This window comes from Peromyscus californicus, unplaced genomic scaffold, assembly GCF_007827085.1.
Source record: "Peromyscus californicus insignis strain IS unplaced genomic scaffold, ASM782708v3 Scaffold_5__1_contigs__length_169319896, whole genome shotgun sequence".
NCBI classification, from domain to species: domain Eukaryota; kingdom Metazoa; phylum Chordata; class Mammalia; order Rodentia; family Cricetidae; genus Peromyscus; species Peromyscus californicus.
In genome coordinates this window covers 38,635,369-38,655,192 of record NW_026294573.1, presented here as the reverse complement: position 1 = coordinate 38,655,192, position 19,824 = coordinate 38,635,369, and the positions used below count along the sequence as shown (strand labels likewise).

Here is a 19,824-nt window from a genome sequence, read left to right as displayed (position 1 = left end):
TGAGTTCTCACTAGGTCCCAGGCACAGGGCTAAGTGAGTTTTATGTGTGAACTCGTTTGCTCTTCCTACACTCTTAGGGTTTCCTCCTCTAGAAAATGGGCATACTAATGATACAGACCGCGTGGGGTTGCTGTGAGAATGCCGAGAACTGCTACTGAGATGGGTAATGAGTGCGGACTCAATAAATAGTGATTACTGCTGTTGTGTGAGTGTGGGTTGGTAAATGTACCAATGGATGGGGTTAGTCCAGTTATAAATGGCATTCCGTGCCTTGTACTGCACACAGCTGAACTGAAAGATTAGTCTCATTCCAGAGCATGGATGCACCTACAGGTGCAAGGCCAGAGGGCTCTTGATAAGGCTAGAAGTGATCTCAAACACAAAAGCCACAGTCCTACATGGCTCCAAAGCTATCCACCTTGCCTCAGGTAAGAACGCCTATCTAGTCAGAACCATGGCTCAAAGGAGGTGTTGAGCTGTAATATAACTATATTGCTTAGTGTATCTTCTTAATTAATGGAATTAGAAGGGGGAGTCATTAGCTAGATATCTGTAAAAATCTCTATTATTGCCAGGCGGTGGTGGCGCACGCCTTTAATCCCAGCACTCAGGAGGCAGAGGCAGGCGGATCTCTGTGAGTTCAAGGCCAGCCTGGTCTACAAAGTGAGTTCCAGGAAAGGCGCAAAACTACACAGAGAAAACCTGTCTCGTAAAACCAAAAAAAAGAAAAGAAAAGAAAGAAAGAAAGAAAGAAAGAAAGAAAGAAAGAAAGAAAGAAAGAAAGAAAGAAAGAAAGAAGTCTCTAATATCTGTTCACAAAAAGACCAAGTTCAAACATGGAGGTTATGTAACTTAGTACCACTACCTAGTGGCAGCAATGGATTGTTGCAGGGGTAGACTCAACAACTGAAAGAATCTCATGACTCAATTGACAGTTGTTTTAATACATTAGACATAACAGAATCTTTACCAAACATTTGGTTTTACCTCTCATTGGTAAATTACCCTCAGGCTATTTCCATTTTCTTAACATTTACTTTTATTTATGTGTGTGTGCTAAGTGTGTGCAGTGCCCACAGAGGCCATAAGAGAATATCCATTCACTCTAGCTGGAGTTACAGGCCCTTGTGAACCACTGGATATGGGTACTGGGAACCAAACTCTGGTCCTCTGAAAGAGCAGCAAGCACTCTTTCTTAACTGCTGAACCATCTCTACAGCCCCTATGTCCATTTCTCTTGACCATAGCATTCCATAGATCTGTTCTTCACTTCAGGTTATGAATCAGAATGTGTCTCACATTCACAAGTCGGTCTCCAAGACGAGATGTAAGCACTGTGTGATGTGTGTGCAGTGTGACTTCAGTTATGGGACCTACAATAGGAACCACAGCATTGACTGTTAAATTTGGACCCCTAATTACTGCTTTCTGTGTCCTCAGAAATGGTTAATTTGATGTAAAAATCGGGTTTCTGTTTGTGCAGCAGACAGCCTGTCACCCACCTGTCAGTGCAGTTACCGGCAGGAAAAACCACCCAGTCTCTTCAAATAGATCAGAGAATGCTCTGGAGTGGGCCTGACAAATTGATCCATCAAGTCCTATAAGTTAGGCAATAAACACATGCCTGTCTAAGCTTCCAGCTAACTTTTTTTTTGAAAAGCTATTCAACTTCCAGAAATATGAAGACGTGGAGGGAGAAACCTGTGTGTTTATCCAAATCAGAAATGCTCACAAAACACTAATATTCTGCAGTAGGTCTTGAGGTTATAGTGTTGACTGGAGTGAGGGGGGTAAGAGTCCTGGGGACTGAATCCAGGTCCTCCTATCTGTAGGGGAAGTGCTCTGCCACTAACTGTTCTCCTTCCCCATCCCTATCCTGTTGATTTTAATGGAATAAAGTTCAGATAGGCCTGGTATCTGACGCCTGTTGTCTCAGCACTCAGGAGCCCTAAAAACATTCATATGAATAACATTGTATGAACTGAACAGGTTATATTGAGGAACACATATGTATATACATATATGTGTATGCAATAACAATTAGTGATCAAAAGAGGTCATGAATTTGAAAGAGGGGAGGGGTCTATGGGAAGGTTTGGAGGGAGGGAAGGGAAGGGAGAAGTGTTGTAATTAAATTATAATCTCAAAAATAAAAAATAAAGAGTTCTGTGCTAACCTTGGCTGTATGGTAAGTTCAGGACTAGCCTGAACTATATGAGGCCTTGTTCAGAAAGGGAGGAAGTAGGTAAAGAGAAAGAAAGAAGGAAGAAAGGGAGAAAGAGAGGGAGGGAAGGACAGAAAGAAGGAGGGAGGGGAGCAGAAGGGAAAAGAAGGGAGAGGAGCAGAGAGAAGGCTTGAGTTCACATACACAAACACACAGCCACACTGCCGTGGTGTTCTGCAGTTGCTGATGAACTGAAGGGCGCCAGGAGAGAACCAGTGATGGTCCAGCGTGCACTGAAGCATTGCTTGTGCCCTTCACATGGGGACAGCTGGGTGCTATCAGAGTATTCCCTTAAGTGTGCACCTCTGATGTGCCAAGTCTCTCCCCACTCCAAGGTGTAATTACATCAATAGGGCACCTGGCAAGTAGCCTCATAATATCAAGAAACTCCAATTTTTGGTTGACTTTGAGCCACTTATTAGAAGAGGAGTTCGCCCTCCGATCAGCATCCATGTTCTGACCCTGCTTTTAGCATTAAGTTCCCCTCTCACGACACAATCATCTCCATAACAATGTGTCTTCTGACTCCACCATTTATCATTTTCTTTTTTCTTTTTATTGTCTGTGTGTGTGTGTGTGTGTGTGTGTGTGTGTGTGTGTGTGTGTGTGTGTGTGTGTTGTATACATTTGCCTTAGCATGTGTGGAGGTCAGAAGACAAGCTTTCTTCCTTTTTTTAAAAATTTTACCCTGGTGTGATCAGGCAGCCAGGGAATTGAACCTGGTTCCGCTGAAACATCAGTCAGTGCTCTTAACCACTGAGCCATCTCTCTCTCCTCTCAGAGGACAAGCTTTCATTAGTCGGTTCTCTCCTTCCACCTTGTTTTCAAGACACTCTGTCTCCTTTCTACTTTGCTCTGGACTCCAGGCTAGCTGACTGGAGCGCTTCCAGGAGAGTCTCCTGTCTCCACTTCTCCTCTTGCCAAGGAAGATCACAGGTGCACACCACCACATCTGGTTTCTAGGTGAGTTCTGGGGATGGGGTTCGGACTGTCCAGCTTGCATGGCAAGCACTTTTACCTACTAAGCCTCTCACTGGCTGCCGCATCTTGATTTTCTATGACTTTTATTGATTTCTGCTATTTCTGTCTTCCGTCTCTCCTTTCTCGCCCCCTCCTCTTTAGCTTCCCTCTTTTCTTGCCTCCTTGCCCTGCTCTTTAGTGATGAAGATGGAAGGATTTTTTGTTGTTGTTGTTGTTATTTTTTTTTCTCCTCATGATCAGAATCTCTCTTTTTTCAGATCAGGACTAGAAGGAGGAAATGGAACTTAAAAGTCATCTTGGCTTTTGTCACCACCTGGAATTTCATGCTCTCCAGGTCAGGTCCCTTGCACCTCAAACCAGCAGTCTCCGATTGGCGTTCCTCCAGAGAACACGGTCAGAGACCAGCCTCCATGCACTTTGCTTGTGTGCGTCTTAAAGTTGAGGAGAAAGTTCTGACCCTCTGGTTGGGGAAAGTGAGCCAGTTACACACTTAGTGTGCCTGGGGGCCGGGTTAGAGTCCTGCCTCTGCTGGTGACTGGCTTTACAATAGCAGGCTGTCACCGCGTCTGTCCATTCATGAAATGGAACTTCTCAAAGAAGCTACTGTTAGCACTGATCAAGGCCCTGATTGCTAAAGCACCTGCACGTAACAGTGACTTACTGAGTGTTTGTAGTCAGAGTCTAACAAAAGGGAAGCCCTTCAAGAGTGGGGAAGCAGCGGAAGGAAAACGTGGGATGTGATGGGAGCTTGTACAAGAGCCTGTGTTTTGCATTTGCCAAAGTGGCCACAGATTCTTCCCTTCCCGTCAAGAGACAACTGTGTCCTCACCCTTTGAGGCTAGTTGGCTGTGTGCTTTCCTTGGCTTATGGACCACCAGCAAATGTGATGCAGGTAAAGGATGAAAAGTAAGGTTTACCTGTTCTTGATGCCTTTGGGGGCGAGTTAGCTGCCACTATGGGGAGAATCTCCGGCTAGCCTGGTGAGTAGTGAGAGAAACATGGCCCAGACACCCTTGTCTCCCCAGCCATCACCTGGCTGTCACTGCCACTGGATTACAAATGTATAAGCACCATGCTATTGCTGCATAATCAATTACCTCTAAAACAGATTTAAAAAACTGTCTTCCTCACGGCTTCCCTGGGAGCAATTTAGCTACATGCTTCAGGGCCAAGATACCACAAGGCTACAGGTAAGTTGCCAAATTGGAGCTAGTATAGTTGCTTCCAGTTGCTCTTCATTGTCAGGCCTAGATGCCCCACCGGAGGGGTTGGTGCCAAGGTCTTTGATGCCCCAACATGGTCTACCCATAGGACTGCCCACTTCATGGAAGCTAGCTTCCTCCCAAGTAAGTGATAAGGGTGGGAAGTACTCAACACACAAGGAACAGTCTTTCCTAACCCAACCTCAGAAGTGATATACCATCACTCCAACTGTTTACTCTGATCACAGAGACCAAACACGATACGGAGTAAGACCACATATGGATGTGTGAATGCTGTAAACAGAGGTCACAAAGAATAATCTTAAGCCTGGTTTAGATTGTATACATGGCCACAATGTATTAGCTTGACTGAGAATGTCAGAAGAACCAGCTGGCTGAGTCCAGTTCTAGTCACCAACCCAAAGCTTATAAATGGTAGCATCGCCACTATGTTTGGAGTAGTCAGTTAAGGCCTTAGATAACTGATGCAGATAGCATACGCTCCAGCATCATCTCCTCTTCTCCCACTCACTAACCTGGTCATCCGCAATGTGGACCAGAGCCCGAGCAGAGTGTCGCTACAGAGACAGCAGGTGGCTTGAGTCTCACGAAAAATGAAGATGAGCCAGGTCCCTTTCTGCCAGCTGCTTCCTAGAGAGAGGTCCTACCTCTCTTCTACCCAGCTCTCCCCCTTCTCTGGAACCACCTCTTTCTCTGAGACTGGGTGTAAAGGAGCCTGGGCTGGAAAGAGCAGGAAAAAAAAACAGAATAATACATGTCATACCTGCCCCAAGTGCAGCCATGGCTCAACACACATATAAGCCTGCTTCAGAATGCCCTAACCCAAAGGGTCCTCCACAGTGAGCCTCCCTGGCCCCTCATAAAACAGATGGGGAGGTATGCCCAAAGTCACACTACATACCCACACACTCTGACTTCCCACCCTAGGCTTATTTCTATGAAGTAAAGACAGAACACACTACAAGTCTGGTGACATTTCTGCACAGAAAATGTATTTCTAAATATTGTCTATCTGGGACTCAGAAACGGGCCCAGGGTAACAAGAAAGAACCAGAAACAACAGGAAGGGAAGAAGTGAGCTCACTGCCTGATTACATCTACTAGTGGCCATTGTGTGTGTGTGTGTGTGTGTGTGTGTGTGTGTGTGTGTGTGTGTGTGCGCACGCACGCGCGCGAGCATGCGAGCATGCCTTCTCCCTACTCCTTACAAACCAGGACTCCTGCCTCTTCACATAACTATGCCACACCAAAGCATCTACAGTAGCTCCCTTGTCTACAGATTAATTTCACAGTTACATAAGGTCAGCCAGAATCTCAAAAGTGTCAAATGGAAAACTTCTGCAAATAAACAATTTGTAAGTTTTAAATTGTGTGTTGCTGTGTAGTGTGATGAAACTCCATATTGCCCAGCTCTGTAGGGCTGTGAATGGGTTCTCAGTCCCTCATATCCACACTATATGAGCTATTCACCTATGACCCAGTCGCCATATTGGTTACCAGATTAACTGTTACAGTATCACAGTGCTGTGTTTACAGAGTCCTTACTTTACTTAACAGTGGCCACAGTGAACAAGGGTAGTGATGTTGGTGATTAGGATATGCCAAACATGAGCTATAAAGTGCTTCCATCAAATAAAAAGCTGAATATTCTTAGCAAGGAGGAAAAAAATCTTAAACTAAGTTTGCCCAGATCTGCAGTAAGAATGAATCTTATATCTATGAAATTGTGAAGAAGGAAAAAAGAAATATGTGAATTTAACTGTCGCATCTCAAGCAGCAAAAGGTATGACCACGGTGTGTGGCCAATGCTTACCTAAAATGGCAAAGGCATTGAGTTTGTGCATGTACAGGAAGAGACATAGTGAATCTGAGTTTCTGTGCTCTCCATAGTTAGGGCATCCATCCACTGGAGGACCTGGATTACACCCTGCCCCCATGGATGAGAGGTGAGGCTACTGACTTCCCAAGAGGCCCTATCAGTATGAATATCTGAATCCAACTCCCCAGAATGGATCTTGGCATCTCTGAGCACAAAGAAACTTTCTCCTGAGCTGCTGAGCCATACTCTGTCCATGACAAGTGGCCATTCAGTCTCTGCTTACAGGTTTCCAGTGACCAGGCATTTATTGGTTAGAAAGAGTTTTGAAAGAGACCCACCTCAGTTCAAATCTTAGCTCAGTAACAGACTGCTGTGTGACCTTTAATAAGTCATTTGACCTCTTTATACCTACAATTCCTCCTCTGAAAAACAGAAGTAATTCCTTCTGAACAGGAACTACTGTTTTACAGGTTTTTTTACAGTAAATTTGTTTTAAAAATATGTGCAATATTCATAGAAAATCATCAGTGTATGATAACTAATAAATAGAAGTAGACCAAAGCTGGATGGGCACAGAGATCCTGTCCCTTAGCTCTGCCTGCTTCCTGCCTAGACACCCTAGCCCACCAAGGCAGTCTACTGGACATCTACAGTGCCCCAGAGGTCTCTCCTACTCCCCGATTCCATGCCACGCACTTGTCCATGCTTCAGCATTTAGGCTACTATTTCGTTGGGAAGCTGGAACCTGGAACAAACCAAAGTCAGCAGATAGTAAATGTGAAATCAGGAAAGAATAGGCCATTTCAGTGAAAAAAAAAAAAAAAAAAAAAAAAAAAAGCAATACTGTGGAGCAAGGGAACTCTCCCAGCATGTAGTTCATCTTTCACAAAGCTAAATGAACTTGCAAGCAAGTTATTGAGTGTGGGACGTTGTCAGAAAGCAAAGGACAGGAACTGGAATTTCATTACACCTTCCCATTGTTGGTCAACATACAAACCCCCACAAGAGCCTTTCATTTCGGGCACTTACCCTGTGGTTTAGTTTACCAGAGCTTAAACAGCTCCAAGGCCTTCCATAGCCTTGTTGGTAAGGTCCCACATACCCCCAACAGGAAAGGCTATTGTGAAGTCAGCCCAGGCTTCAGTAACTCCTCCCTGATGTCTTACCAAGGTTCCTGTCCTACCAACCACAAGGGCCAGTTCCATTCCTTGCTGGTTTTCTAAACCCTGTCCACACCTTTGTAAACAACACCTTTAAACTTTCTCCAGGCTGGTTAAATGGCTCAGCAGTTAAGAGTACTAGCTGCCTTCTCTCTTTCAGAGAACTGGGATTTGATTCCAAACACCCATAATACAGCTCACAACCATCTAAACTCCAGTTCTAGGGTATCTGATGCCCTCCCTCTTCTGGCCTTCTCAGGCACCAGGCATATATGTTGTGCACAGCCTTACATGCAGGCTATCTTAGTTGGGATTTCTATTGCTATGAAGAGACACTATGACCATGGCAACACTTATAAAGAAAAACATTTAATTGAGGCTGGCTTACAGTTTCAGAGGTTTAATCCATTGTCATCATGGTGGGAAGCATGGCAATGTGCAGGTAGACATGGTGCTGGAGAAGGAGCTGTGAGTTCTACATCTAGATAAGCAGGTAGCAGACAGAGAACTAGCTTGAGCTTAGGAGACCTCAAAGCCTACCCCCACACACAATGACACATTTCCTTCAACAAGGCCACGCCTACTCCAAAAAGGCCACACCTCCTAATAGTGCCACTCTCTATGGGCCAAACATTCAAAAACATGAGTCTTTGGGGGCCATACCTATTCAAACCACCACACAGGGCAAAACATTATACACATAAAAGTTTTTAAAATAAAATAATAATGTTGTAGGATATTTGTACACTGTGTGAAAATGTATTGCTGTGATTGGTGTAATAAAAAGTTGAATGGCCAATAGCTAGGTAGGAGGTATTAAGTGGGATTTCCAGGGAGAGAAAGGAAGAGGAGGAGGAATCTAGGCATGTGGGAGACACCAAGAGACATGAGAGGAAACAGGAGGTACAGGATGGAAGAGAGGTAATGCCATGTGATAGGAAATAGATTAATATAAGTGGGTTAATTTAAGTTATAAGATCTAGTTAGGAACAAGCCTAAGCTATAGGCTGAGCTTTCATGATTAATAAGAAGTCTCCATGTCATTATTTGGGAGCTAGCTGGCAGGACAGAAAAAGATTTAGTACATAATAATAATAATGGGCTGGAGAGATGGCTCAGAGACTAAAAGCACTGGCTTTTCTTCCAGAGGTCCTGAGTTCAATTCCCAGCAACCACATGGTGGCTCATAATCATCTATAATGAAATCTAGTGCCCTCTTCTGGCGTGCAAGCATACATGCAGGCAGAACACTGTATACATAATAAATAAATCTTTAATAATAATAGTAATAATAAACTATTTCTCTCCATACCTAGAACAGGCCACTTTAAGGACAGAAAGTTGATCAGCAGTTACCCTGGGTGAGCAGGCTGGAGGGTGGATGGAGAACTAGCAGTTCATAGATGAGAGCTTTGGCCAAGGAAGAAGGCACAGTTTTAGGAAAGAGAGGTCATGGTGGTACACAGCCCTGCAACTGTACTCAGTACCGCTGAAGCTTAAAAACTATGATGATCTATTTAGATGTGTTTCTTTTTCTGTGCTGGAGTGCTGTGATCAGATTCAGCACCTCCGGCATGGTAAGCAAGCACTCTACCACTCAACTACATCCCTTGCCCTGCCCAAGATGGTAACTTAATGTTAAATGCTTTATAGCATTTTGCTTTTTAGTATATGTGTGGTGCACTCCTATGTATATGTGTGCACACATGTGTGTTTGTGGTGTGTGCACACATGCGTGTATGTATGTGCGTGTTCATGTGTGTGTGTGTGTGTGTGTGTGTGTGTGTGTGTGTGTGCCTACTGCAGCACATGTGTAGAGGTCATCAGGCTTGTGTAGCGAGGGCTTTTACCTGCTGAGGCAACTCAACAGAGTCCTTCTAAAACTGTCTTCTAAAATCCACCTACGTTAAGCAACCTGAGCATCCTCCAGTCCCTGCCTGCCACTGTTTCCAGGAGACTCTTCTCCAACAGGTCCCAAGTTCCTAAACCTTGGACTCAAGAAGCTAGCTGGAGATCAGGCAGGGGACCGGACCCCATGGAGACCATTCCCATTGAGCCATGAAAACTCAATCTCCTATATAATGGAAGAAATTGTTCTGTTCCCCAAGATGTGCATATTGAAACTCTAACCCTCAGTGTAAGGATATTTGGAAGGAGCCTTTGGGAGGTACCAGGATTAGTTTAGATGATGAGGTAGGGTCCCCAAGATGGAATTCATAGAAGAAGAGATGTGATGTCTTCTCCCCACCCCTTCCTTTCTTCCCTTCCCTTCCTTCTTCCTCTTTGCCCCCTTCTCACTTTCTCCCTCACCCCCTTCCTGTCTCTCTTCCCAAGATGAGGACATAGAAAAAAAAAAAAAAAAACTATCTGCAACCCTGGAAGAGAGTCCTCCCCAGAGCCCAGCCACGCAGGCAGCTGGCACTTTGATCTTTGTGAGAAAACACATTTCTGTGTGTGAGCCACCCAGCCAATGGCATTTGTTACAGTGTCACCCAGAGACTGAGGCTCTGGGACAGTGTGTTCTTTTGGAGTCACACACATACCTGGGGCAACTCAGTAAGCCTGGCTCCAGACCAGGGTCTCCTGGTCTCCGATTCACACACTGACTCCAGCCCCCCACACACCTGGGGAGTCAAGAGAGACAGCTTTACTCTGCCAGTGTCTGCATGACCTAGGGCAAGTCTGTCCACCCTCTGGGCCTCAGTTTCCCCTTTTGTACAATGAGAAAGTTAGCCAGCAGTAATCAAACTTTTTTTTTCCCCTAACTGGCAGGATCTGTCTTCAAAACAAAACATTACAGAGAAAGCCAAAATTAAAGCAAAATAAAATCATGGCTGCTTGGGTTGGGAATAGGGTTGGAGGCTGGATCTCCCCTCCCTGTATCCTCAACCCTGGTTATGAGCCAGCTCTACTTCTGAGGAACACTAGAGTTCTATGAGGCCCACTTTGACAAACCCTGCCTTAGAAGGTCCTCCAAAGCTTCCCAGGTTCTGGCAGGGTGTGATAGGAACAGTACTGAGCACTTGAGTTCATTTTTTGTCAACTTTCCTTAACGAGTGACAGAATCCCCTGAAAGGATCCACAGCCTCCTGGGTAGAGAGCACACTGGGGCCCGGGCCTGAAGACCACCAAATGGAGACTCGCTCCCTGTAATACCCTGGGGCAACAGGGACTGCTGAGCCCTTATGCCTGCCTCTGCCTGGGAGAGAATCTTGTTCTTCCCTAGCCCAGGGAAGCCTGCTACTTCCAAACACAAGCTGTAGGCCAGGCTGGGGCCAAGAGCAATATTTTGTCAGTGAGTCTATTAAGAAAATAATGGAATAAAAGAAGCCACCATCATGAAGTGATGCACAAGCTTCCCTTCCATCTGCCCTAGCCTGACCAAGACTGAAACGGCCCTTCCAGTTCAGGCACGCAGCCAAAGGCTTTAAATAATCATTAAAAATGTGTGTGTGATTTATCACTGGGGACAGGCTGGCATGGGACTTCGAGGCAGCCGCTCGCTCAGCTTCGCAGGCACAGCAGTCCGTCCGACTGGCCACTTCCTCCTCAGTGCTGGTTTGTGGAGATGGGTGTGGCCACCCTCCTCCCTCCAGGTGACCCCTGTGCTGTCGAGATTCCCAAGGAAGGGAGAATCTAGCTGTAAATGTTCTTACTCCCTTCTGGCAAGGAGAAAGCAAGTCATGGCGACATCTAATGTCCCCTGAGTGTGTAGGACCCTTGCCAGGCACGTTTCAGGAATTACCTCATCTGACGCTCTGGACTATCAGGATGGCTGTGTACATATTGGCCTGGGGAAAACGGAGAAACGCAGATGTAGGTAACTTGCTTGATGAGAGGCAGTAAAGTAGACTTTCAAACCTAGTGTGCTTGCTTCTTGGATCCTTCACTCGGGCTCCATGGGGCCCCCTAGAGGATAGGCCATTTCTCCTGTCTTCACTTTGGGATTTCCATTTAGCTCCCACCTTGGTGACCTATAGGGTTCTGTGCAAAGACAGCCCTATAAGCCTCCCATGGGCCCCAATTCCATTTGTCACTTATGTACTGTAGGGAGAGATATAAAAATCTCACTGGCTCTCCCCTCCTCAAGACTTTGCCAGCAAGGTCTTTTCCTCAGCCTCTGCTGAGGCCTCAGGAATCATTACAGATAGATTCCTGGTGGCCTGGGGGGTGGGGGGGATGGCTCAGTCAGTAAAATGCCTGCCATTCAAATGTGAGGACCTGAGTTCAAATCTCCAGCACCCACCTAAAAGCTGGGCATGATGGTGCAGGCCTGTAACCCTAGTGGTAGGAGCACAGAGACAGGCAGCCCCTGGGAGCTCATTGGCCTGCCAGGCTCCAGGTTCAGTGAGAGACCCTGTCTCCAAAAAGAAGGTGGAGAACAATTGGAGAAAACAGTGTCAGCCTCTCACCTCCACACCCATGTGCACACATGCACACATGCACCTGGATACACACATGCACATGTTCACATGAACGTGTACGTACACACACAAACACAGAGTACCTGGTCCCAATCACATGGCCTAAGAGGCCAGGAAATAGACATCCTGATCCTAACTCTCCTAGGCTTTCTCACAGGCTTGGGGGAACCCCTTTCCCCGCTGGGTTTCACTCTTCTCTTCTGAAGGGTGATTGTGAAATGCTCTTTTACCTCCCAAGGCTTGTAAGGAAACTGAAGTGGGGAATGTACTAAGCAGGGAGAGACTTGCAAGTTGGAGGGTGCTGAGCCTGTAGAAGGAGTCTTATTGGCTTTGCTTATTTTCCAGGTGCCAATGAACTTCCTGCAAGAACAACTACGAGGATGAGAAACAGTCCCTCAAATTCTGGGCCATTCAGGCTGAGATGGGCCGACAATTACAGATCTCACTGCCAATGTGACTGCACTTGGAGAGCTGAGGCCTGGTCCCCACTCCGTTCTCATGCACTCTCCTCTGGGTATCACTGCCCCTCTATTGCCATTTTCTGTTTATAGGCCAGTTTCTACCATGGGATCAAGAGATTCTTAATGATTCCTGCTGTGGCTGCTTCTAACCCTGCGCCTCCATCTTTTGCCTTTCTCCAGCACAAGCCACGGGCTCTGTGGATGGATGGATGGATGGATGGATGGATGGATGGATGGATGGATGGATAGGATGGACAGATGCAGGAGTGATAAGGGAGAGTGATGTTCACCCCATGACCCCACTCTGTCTCCAAATGCTTCTACCCCAGAAATTCTTCCAGGAAATGCCACAGAGTCACCCTCCGGGGAGGCAGCGATCTCTGTCACCAAAAACAGAGGCAAGAGCCCTGAGAGAGGCCATGAAGCATGTCCAGTGACAATCCCACCTGAGGAGCCCTGGAACTTTCCATCACTCTGACACTCCTTAAGCCCCATGGACCCCCATCCCCATCACAACTGTGGCTTGTGGCTCTGATTTCAGCATTATACAGCTCCCCTCTAGCCGGCCTCTCTTCATGGCCCGGTAGAGCAGCCTCCTACTTCTCTCATCGGTCTCTCAAAGGCTAGCTCAGCTAGCCACCCAGGAGGCAGTCTCCAGAGCAGAGACCAGGCCATGCCTGGACACTCCCCACTTGGACTCTGTACAGCCTCAGAGTCTATCATTAACCTACCCTCCACCAAGCAGTCTGGGGCCAGTGCTGGGAACAGCTATACACAGAAAGCAGGAGCCTTCCCCTGACAGTGAAGGGTCAAGTGTTCAGATGATGTCATGAAGGCAGCATGGACACAAGCCATGTCCTTGAAGAGGAGTGACCTCGAAGGGAGTGGGAACCCAGGGGTTTCAGTGCAGGTGAGGGATCCAGTTAAACTACAGCATGAATCCCATCCCTGGAACTTTCTGTGTGACTTCAAGCAGGTAACTCTAATTCTCAGGGCTTGTTGTCTGTCCAAGGGGCTATTGTGGGTATTCACTAGGGAAGTGTGGGAAATTTGCCTAGAGAATCTGAGCCAAAGATGCCAGCGTTAGTCTGAAGGACAGTGATGGCAAACGAGGAGCTGTAGATGGAACGCTCATAAGACTCAGAGGAGAAGAGGACACCAGAGATTGCAGAAGGCTTCCTGGAGGAAGAGCACTGGAGCTGGGCCTTGAAGGAGTAAGACTTCAACAGAAGAAAGGGAGTGGTGGGCACTGGAGTGCAGGACATCAGCAAAGGTCCCAAGCTTGGTGAAAGACGCTGGCCCGTGTAGCAGAACCCCATGGGTACCAGAGAACTTACTGAGCTTTGCACTAACTATATCATGGAGAGAACACTTTTCCCTCAGTCTCACCATCTGTATAATGAGGCTGCCAGAGTCCAGGAACTTCTGTGCCCCCAGCCCTCCAGGACATTTCATTCTGCAGGACCTAAGCTCCCAGGCTCCTAAATGCTTCCACATGTCAACCCTGACCTGCAGGGCTCCTTAGCTTTGCCTGCACAACGTGGCCAGCCAGCTCTGCTTCCGGGCTCTGGATGGCCTCCCTGTGGTCCTGGAGCAGACATCTATCTCAGGACCACTGGACACTATGCCCAGGCTCCATCAGAAATAAGCCTGCCTGGGGTGGTGGTCGCACCATCTCCCTCTTCCTCCTCTGGCCTCAGCAGTGCTGAAAGCAACATAGGTTTGTGTGGGGTCTGCAGGGTGCAGGGAATGTTATCATTTTCAGGGAACTCCGTGTCCCAGGCTTACTGCTTATTCTGGCCCTTCTCCGAGGATGCTGCAGGCATTATTGGTGAGGTCTCCCTCCTGCTCTCAACTACCCAGGGCTCCCCGTTCTAAAGAGGTGTCAGGTTTCAGAGACATGAACTGAGTTCCTCAAGGGGCAGCAGCAGCCTCTTGGACTCTTGGAGCAGAGAGACTGGCAAGCTGAGGGTCACTCTCCCTCAAGTCCCTGACCCTCACCTCTACAGATGGAAGGCATTTGCCTTTCAAGCTGGAATATGAGAATACTAGAATCTTAGCACCTGAGAATTCAAGAATCTTCAAGCAGATAGAATCTGGGGCTGTCAATAGCTAGGAGGTTGTTGAATCTTATACTTCTAGAATTCTGAAATTCTAGACTCTCATAATTAGATCATGCATACAGAGAAGCGATGGGACCTGTCCCTTCCTGGCTGTGTAACACTGAGCAAGTGATCTAACACTTCTGTGTTCTATTTCCTCATCTGTAAAATGGGGCTATGCTACTTCCCACTTCTTAGAGCTCTTGTGTGAACTTAATGAGCTGACATGTGCACATCCTGGCACATGGACTTCAGGCCTGTGGTCACAAAGTACTGGGTTCTGCCAGCAACCAGCATGCACTTGAACAAGGAACAGGGGCTCCAGAGGATTCAACCCATGAGATCCTGAGCAGGAGCCCACCCACACCATGTCTCAACATGCACAAAAAAAATGGGTTTTATTTTAAGCCTTAAGTATGTAGTAATTCATTATACATCAATAAAATACCTTCCAGCCAGAACCTCAGGTCCCTTGCTACATTCTGTTGGTTGAAGGAGTCACAGCAGGTGAGTCCAGATTCAGTATGAGTGGGAACTTCATAGGGCTTTGCACACCAGGAGTTATGATACGTAGTGAATCATCTTTGGATACCAGCAAAGCACCATCAATTCCTCAAGGCTAGATCCCACCTTAACCCTGTGTCTGGATGTCAGCTTTCAGGAAGGTAAAATGTACTGCTACATTAAGAAAATTGTTTCATAGGGTAGCTGCATATGATATCAGAACTGAGCCCTCAATGCTGAAGTCATCATCTAGTTTATCCCCATTCAAACCAAGTGTGTTCTCCCTAGAAAGATTCATAGGGGCTGCCTAGCTTAGCCCTCTACAGTGAGGCAAGCTGAGCTCTTCAGAGGGATAGAGATTTCCCAGTGTCCCTCAGCAAGCCAGAGCCAGGGTGGAGATCAAGTATCTGGATGCCCAGCCTCCAGATCAGCTCAGATAATGCAAACTCTATGCTCTGTACCTAAAGGAAGAAGACCCCCCCCCCCAATGCCTTCACTCCTGAAGGGAACAGGTGGAGTGGAGAGGCTTGCCATACAGAGCAGCAGAGACACGGGACTCTGGAGGACAGGTGAGCACCAGGAGCCACATTGCACACTGGACACGATATGTCCTGATTCCCCCTGGCCCACTCTGGAATCCAGACAAATCACTTGTCTCTGTTCCTCAGCAGGAATGAGAGTGGTGTCCAGCCAGACAAGCATAGTAAACCCAGAAATGCCCTGTGGAGAGCACCAAGGGTTGGTTTCCGGGGCAGTTTTTTCAAGGGCACTCTCAGTGCCTACCTCCTGGTTTACTGTTTCTCTCTCTACAACCAGGAGCCCAAGTCTCCCGCCACCTCTGACCCTAGTCCATCTTCTGCATCTCCAGTGAAAACTGCCAGAGACTCCTGATTGTCCTGTCTAAAACAATGTCTGCCTTCCTGCTCTGTGGACTTCTATTTTTCCTAATAACCCTTCACAATCCAAAAGCATCCTAATCATTGGCTTGTTTGTTCAGCATTTGTTTCCCCTGCTTGATGATCAGCTCTCCAAGCATAAGGACCTAGGTGTTGCTCACCACCATATTTGAGGAATCTGACACAAGGCAATGTTTGTGCTGAACAAAGGAATGGGTGGGTGGACTTGAATGGGGTTAGGGACAGAAGAACTTCAGTGCTGGTCCAAGCAAAGATTGTATCTGAGTCCCCAGTCTGTAAAGTGAAGAGCACAAGAAATTACCCTGAGCTCACCCACACTGACCCCTCTCCTCTCCATCCTGATTGCATGCAGAAACTGGACTCCTCACTGGGCGTGAAGGGACAAGTTGCCAAGAAAGTCCGGAGATGATAAGTATTTTGAAATAAGTAAGATCAGTAAGTATAAATCTTGCTTATTGATCTCTTCAAGTTTACTAAAAGCATATATTTATGCCTCACCCCAGAGTTCCTAACCAGTATCATTTTTGGATGAGTGGAAATTTGATGGATAGCTGAACTATTTGATGAAAATGGATAGTGGGTGAAGGGAGGATGGATGGATGGATGGATGGATGGATGGATGGATGGACAGATAGATGGATGAGCAAGTAGATAAAAGGAGGAAGGGTGGAAAGAGTGTTGATGGATGAGTGGTTAGTGGGTAAACAGATTCGATTTACTGTATCTTGAACTCTCCAGAGTCATGGAGCACGGGAAGCAGATGTGTTCTGTGGCCCTACAGGACAGAGCTGAGAACCCTAAGTCAAAGCTACAACAAAGTAATCTTTAGCTCATTATAAGCAGAGGATTGCTATCACTGGATGTGTCCCACTCATGACAGGAGGCAGGGAGCAGGAAGGACCCAGATGTTGATTGAAAGACTAAGCTACAGTGATCTTTTCCCCTTTAGACTAAGAAACTGTAGGGTTCTAGAGGACTCAGAGGAAACTTTCTGCCATCAAAGTTTGGGTTGTCTGGGCCCTCATTCTCCACCCTAGGACTTGGATGATCTTTACCTTAATACCTCCTGGGGCTGAGGACAGGGTCAATGACCATGGACTAGATTATGAGCATTTATGAAGTATGCTCCTGACAACTCAAGGGGTTGAGACTGCTTCTCACCCCACATCTGTCTGCTTTCCCCACTTTGGCTTGCTGCCTATAATGTAGTAACACTAAGATTTCAGAATCTTAAACAACCCAATTTAAATGTTATTACCCTCTTGATCTTCATTGGTACCATGTACAAAAGAACATAGCAATGTCTTCATAACATTGTTGGGAAAGCTAAATAAAAGAATGTACAGCCCGCCTAGTAGCATGCTGAGCATGTTAAAAGTCTTAATAAATGACAATATCGAAACTAATATTGGCTTTAACATTGCTGTTAATATGAAGATCCACTTCTATGTTTGCATTCATATTTGTTAGTGATATTACTACAGCATACCATTATATCACATGGTCTTATTGTAGATGTATTACTCTAATACCATGGACTCATAGACACTTGAAACAACATATTACTCAAAACTGACCTTTTTAGAAGCTTAGGACATTGGAATGACCATATCTTAGAGCCATGGAAAATTGAATCTGGCTACTCTCACATCAGGCAGAATCTCTGAGTCCTGAATCCAGTCAGTCCAATAGCCCAGGGCAGAAGCCTTTCTCTGGTGTTCTTCATCCCACAGCCCCAGGCCAAAACACTCTCCGGGACCACCTGGGGGGTTCCAGCTGAACCTCTTGGCCCCATACTCCTATTCACAGACAACCCAGAATCCCAGGAATTTGTGACCACAGTGAGTGGGAGCCACTGATTGGGCCTGGAGGATGATGAAATATGGAAGCTTCCAGAGTTAGCCTGGTGGGGAAGGCCACATTTTCTGTGTCATGTTCTATTGCACGCCAATCAATTACAGTGCGCCCTATATAAACACATCATGAGGGCTTTGACAGGGGGCCGGGGTGAAGTTGGGTGTCAGGGTAAAACAGGGGATAATAAAATCACTGGAGATTTATTCCTCTAAATTGGAAACTTCATGCTTACACCTGACTAAATCATCAGGCTGAAATTGGAGCCGACTCCCACGGAAAACACATGTAACCTTATCCCATCTTTGTTTAACAGCGACCCATCAAGCCGCTGATGGATTCTACAGATGCATAAGCATCCTCCTTCAGCTCCCTGAGTTGTGGGGGTCTCAATCAGACCTGTCTTCACTGTGCCCACCCTATTCTCTGGTGGCTTTTCCAGGATTGGCCAAAGGGGCCTTCTTAAAGGTGGCTGGCTATGTGGGTCTCCATCCCCTAAAAAGCTCCCCTGGCTCCCATCATGAATTTACACCATGTGTGCACCAACAATCTTCCCATGAAACTGTTCTGGAAAAGGGGAGTGCTGCTACGTAATAGGAGAGGCAACCAGGACATCAAGACATAAGTTGTCCATCCCAGCTCCAAGTTACAGGTCTGAGAAAGCCCCTACATACAGTCAGGGAGACTTAGCCTGTCTCTTCCCTCATAGAACTTACCTGAGGATGTGGTAAGCTGATGGATTGAAGGTGCTTTATAATTTATACATGTGTGGTTTATACTGTTTAATCTTCCATTTGAATTATGAAACACTATATGCAGCCCCAGGAGGTGGTGTGAAGTTAGCCAACCTCTGCTGAGGAGTCTTCCATTGTCAGGAGTTAACAGCCAGAGTGGAAAGACTCTAAAGGGACTCTAACCATTAAGTCCCTACCCCATCTGTGATCTGTGTGCTGGGCCTGGGGCTAGAAGAGCTTAAAACAAGATTCTGTTTGATCCTCACATCACAGGTAAGAGATGACAAATTAGAGGAGATCAGAGAGCTTTTGTGACTTTCCCAAATCACACAGCCAAGAAAAGAACCAGGGTGTCCCTCTTCATTTGCTGACCCCCTCCCTCCCAAGTTCATTAAAATGTACAGCGAGAGCTCTATGGTGTCTGAGAGAGAAAACGTGAGCAGTATGTTCCAGCCTTTCCCAGACCCTCCCTTCAGACCCATGCAGTCTTCCACTCACCAACACACTCACCCAGGTGCACACCGCAGGTAGTCAGTGGCTGGGAGGCTGCCTCGGAAAGTTCCTTGCTCAGAAGAGGGCCCTAGACTCATATCCCAGGCTTACACCTCCACCGTCGCCTCTTCGCCTCTTCGGCAGGATAAGGTGGGGTGGGGGAGGGGAGGAGGAGCCCCTGTGTCATTTTCAGCAGCAGTCAGCAGAGCCTTACAAAGTGCAAGATGGCTTTTTTAGCCCAGCATAAGGATCTAGTTAAAAACCAATAAATCAGCAGTGAAATGTGCATAGCAGCCTTCTCCGTAAAATCAACATGGCTTGTGCCTCTGCGGGGAGCCTTCTGACTGCCGGCTGAAGCCTGGGGCGCGGGCAGAGCCCTCCTCCGTCCCGCAAGAGTCTTGGGGGTGGGGGAATCTCTCTTGCCCCTAGACGAGGAGAGTCAGGCAACCCAGAATGCCGCCGAGGAGGTGCCTGGACTGGAGATCTCTAGACACAGACATGCCAAGAGGCGTGTGAGCAAGGCCCAGACCGCCCTCAACCTCCTCCTCCGGACACGGAAAATCGAATTAGGAGACAGCCCGGCTGGGACTGGATGAGATGCGAGCGCCGGGCGTCTCCCCAGCACCGAATCCGACCGCCAGCTGCAGGGAGGGCGCGGGATCCCTTGGCGCAGGCAGCCCCCGAGCCCTGTTTTCCCTCGGGTCGGTATTTAATATCTGTAAAACTGCCACTCGGATAGCCAAGGTAAACAGCGTCCCCGGCAGTTCAAAGGTGAGCGCGCCCCAGTGCTTTCCCTTGGGCCGCGCCGCCAGCGCCGCATCTGTGCGCCCCGCGCCGCGTCTCCCACGCACGCTCCAGATTTCTCATTAAACCGGCGACTGTGTCAACAGCGCGGCCGGGGCTCCAGAGCTGGAAAAGCTATTTTGCCG

At 47.2% G+C, this 19,824-nt stretch overlaps 1 long non-coding RNA gene across 3 annotated transcripts in view; it reads right to left on the bottom strand.

Moving 5' to 3' along the window:
* LOC128096350 (uncharacterized) overlaps positions 1-19,028 on the bottom strand; it is a 71,911-nt gene extending 52,883 nt beyond the window's left edge. For 2 of the 3 annotated variants that reach the window (XR_008213627.1, XR_008213629.1), the window contains exon 1: positions 18,914-19,028. This is a non-coding gene — a long non-coding RNA (uncharacterized LOC128096350). Of the gene's footprint in view, positions 1-4,943; positions 5,149-18,913 lie in introns of all 3 variants that reach the window. The other variant, XR_008213628.1, reaches the window with a different exon arrangement.
* Positions 19,029-19,824: the final 796 nt, after the last annotated feature.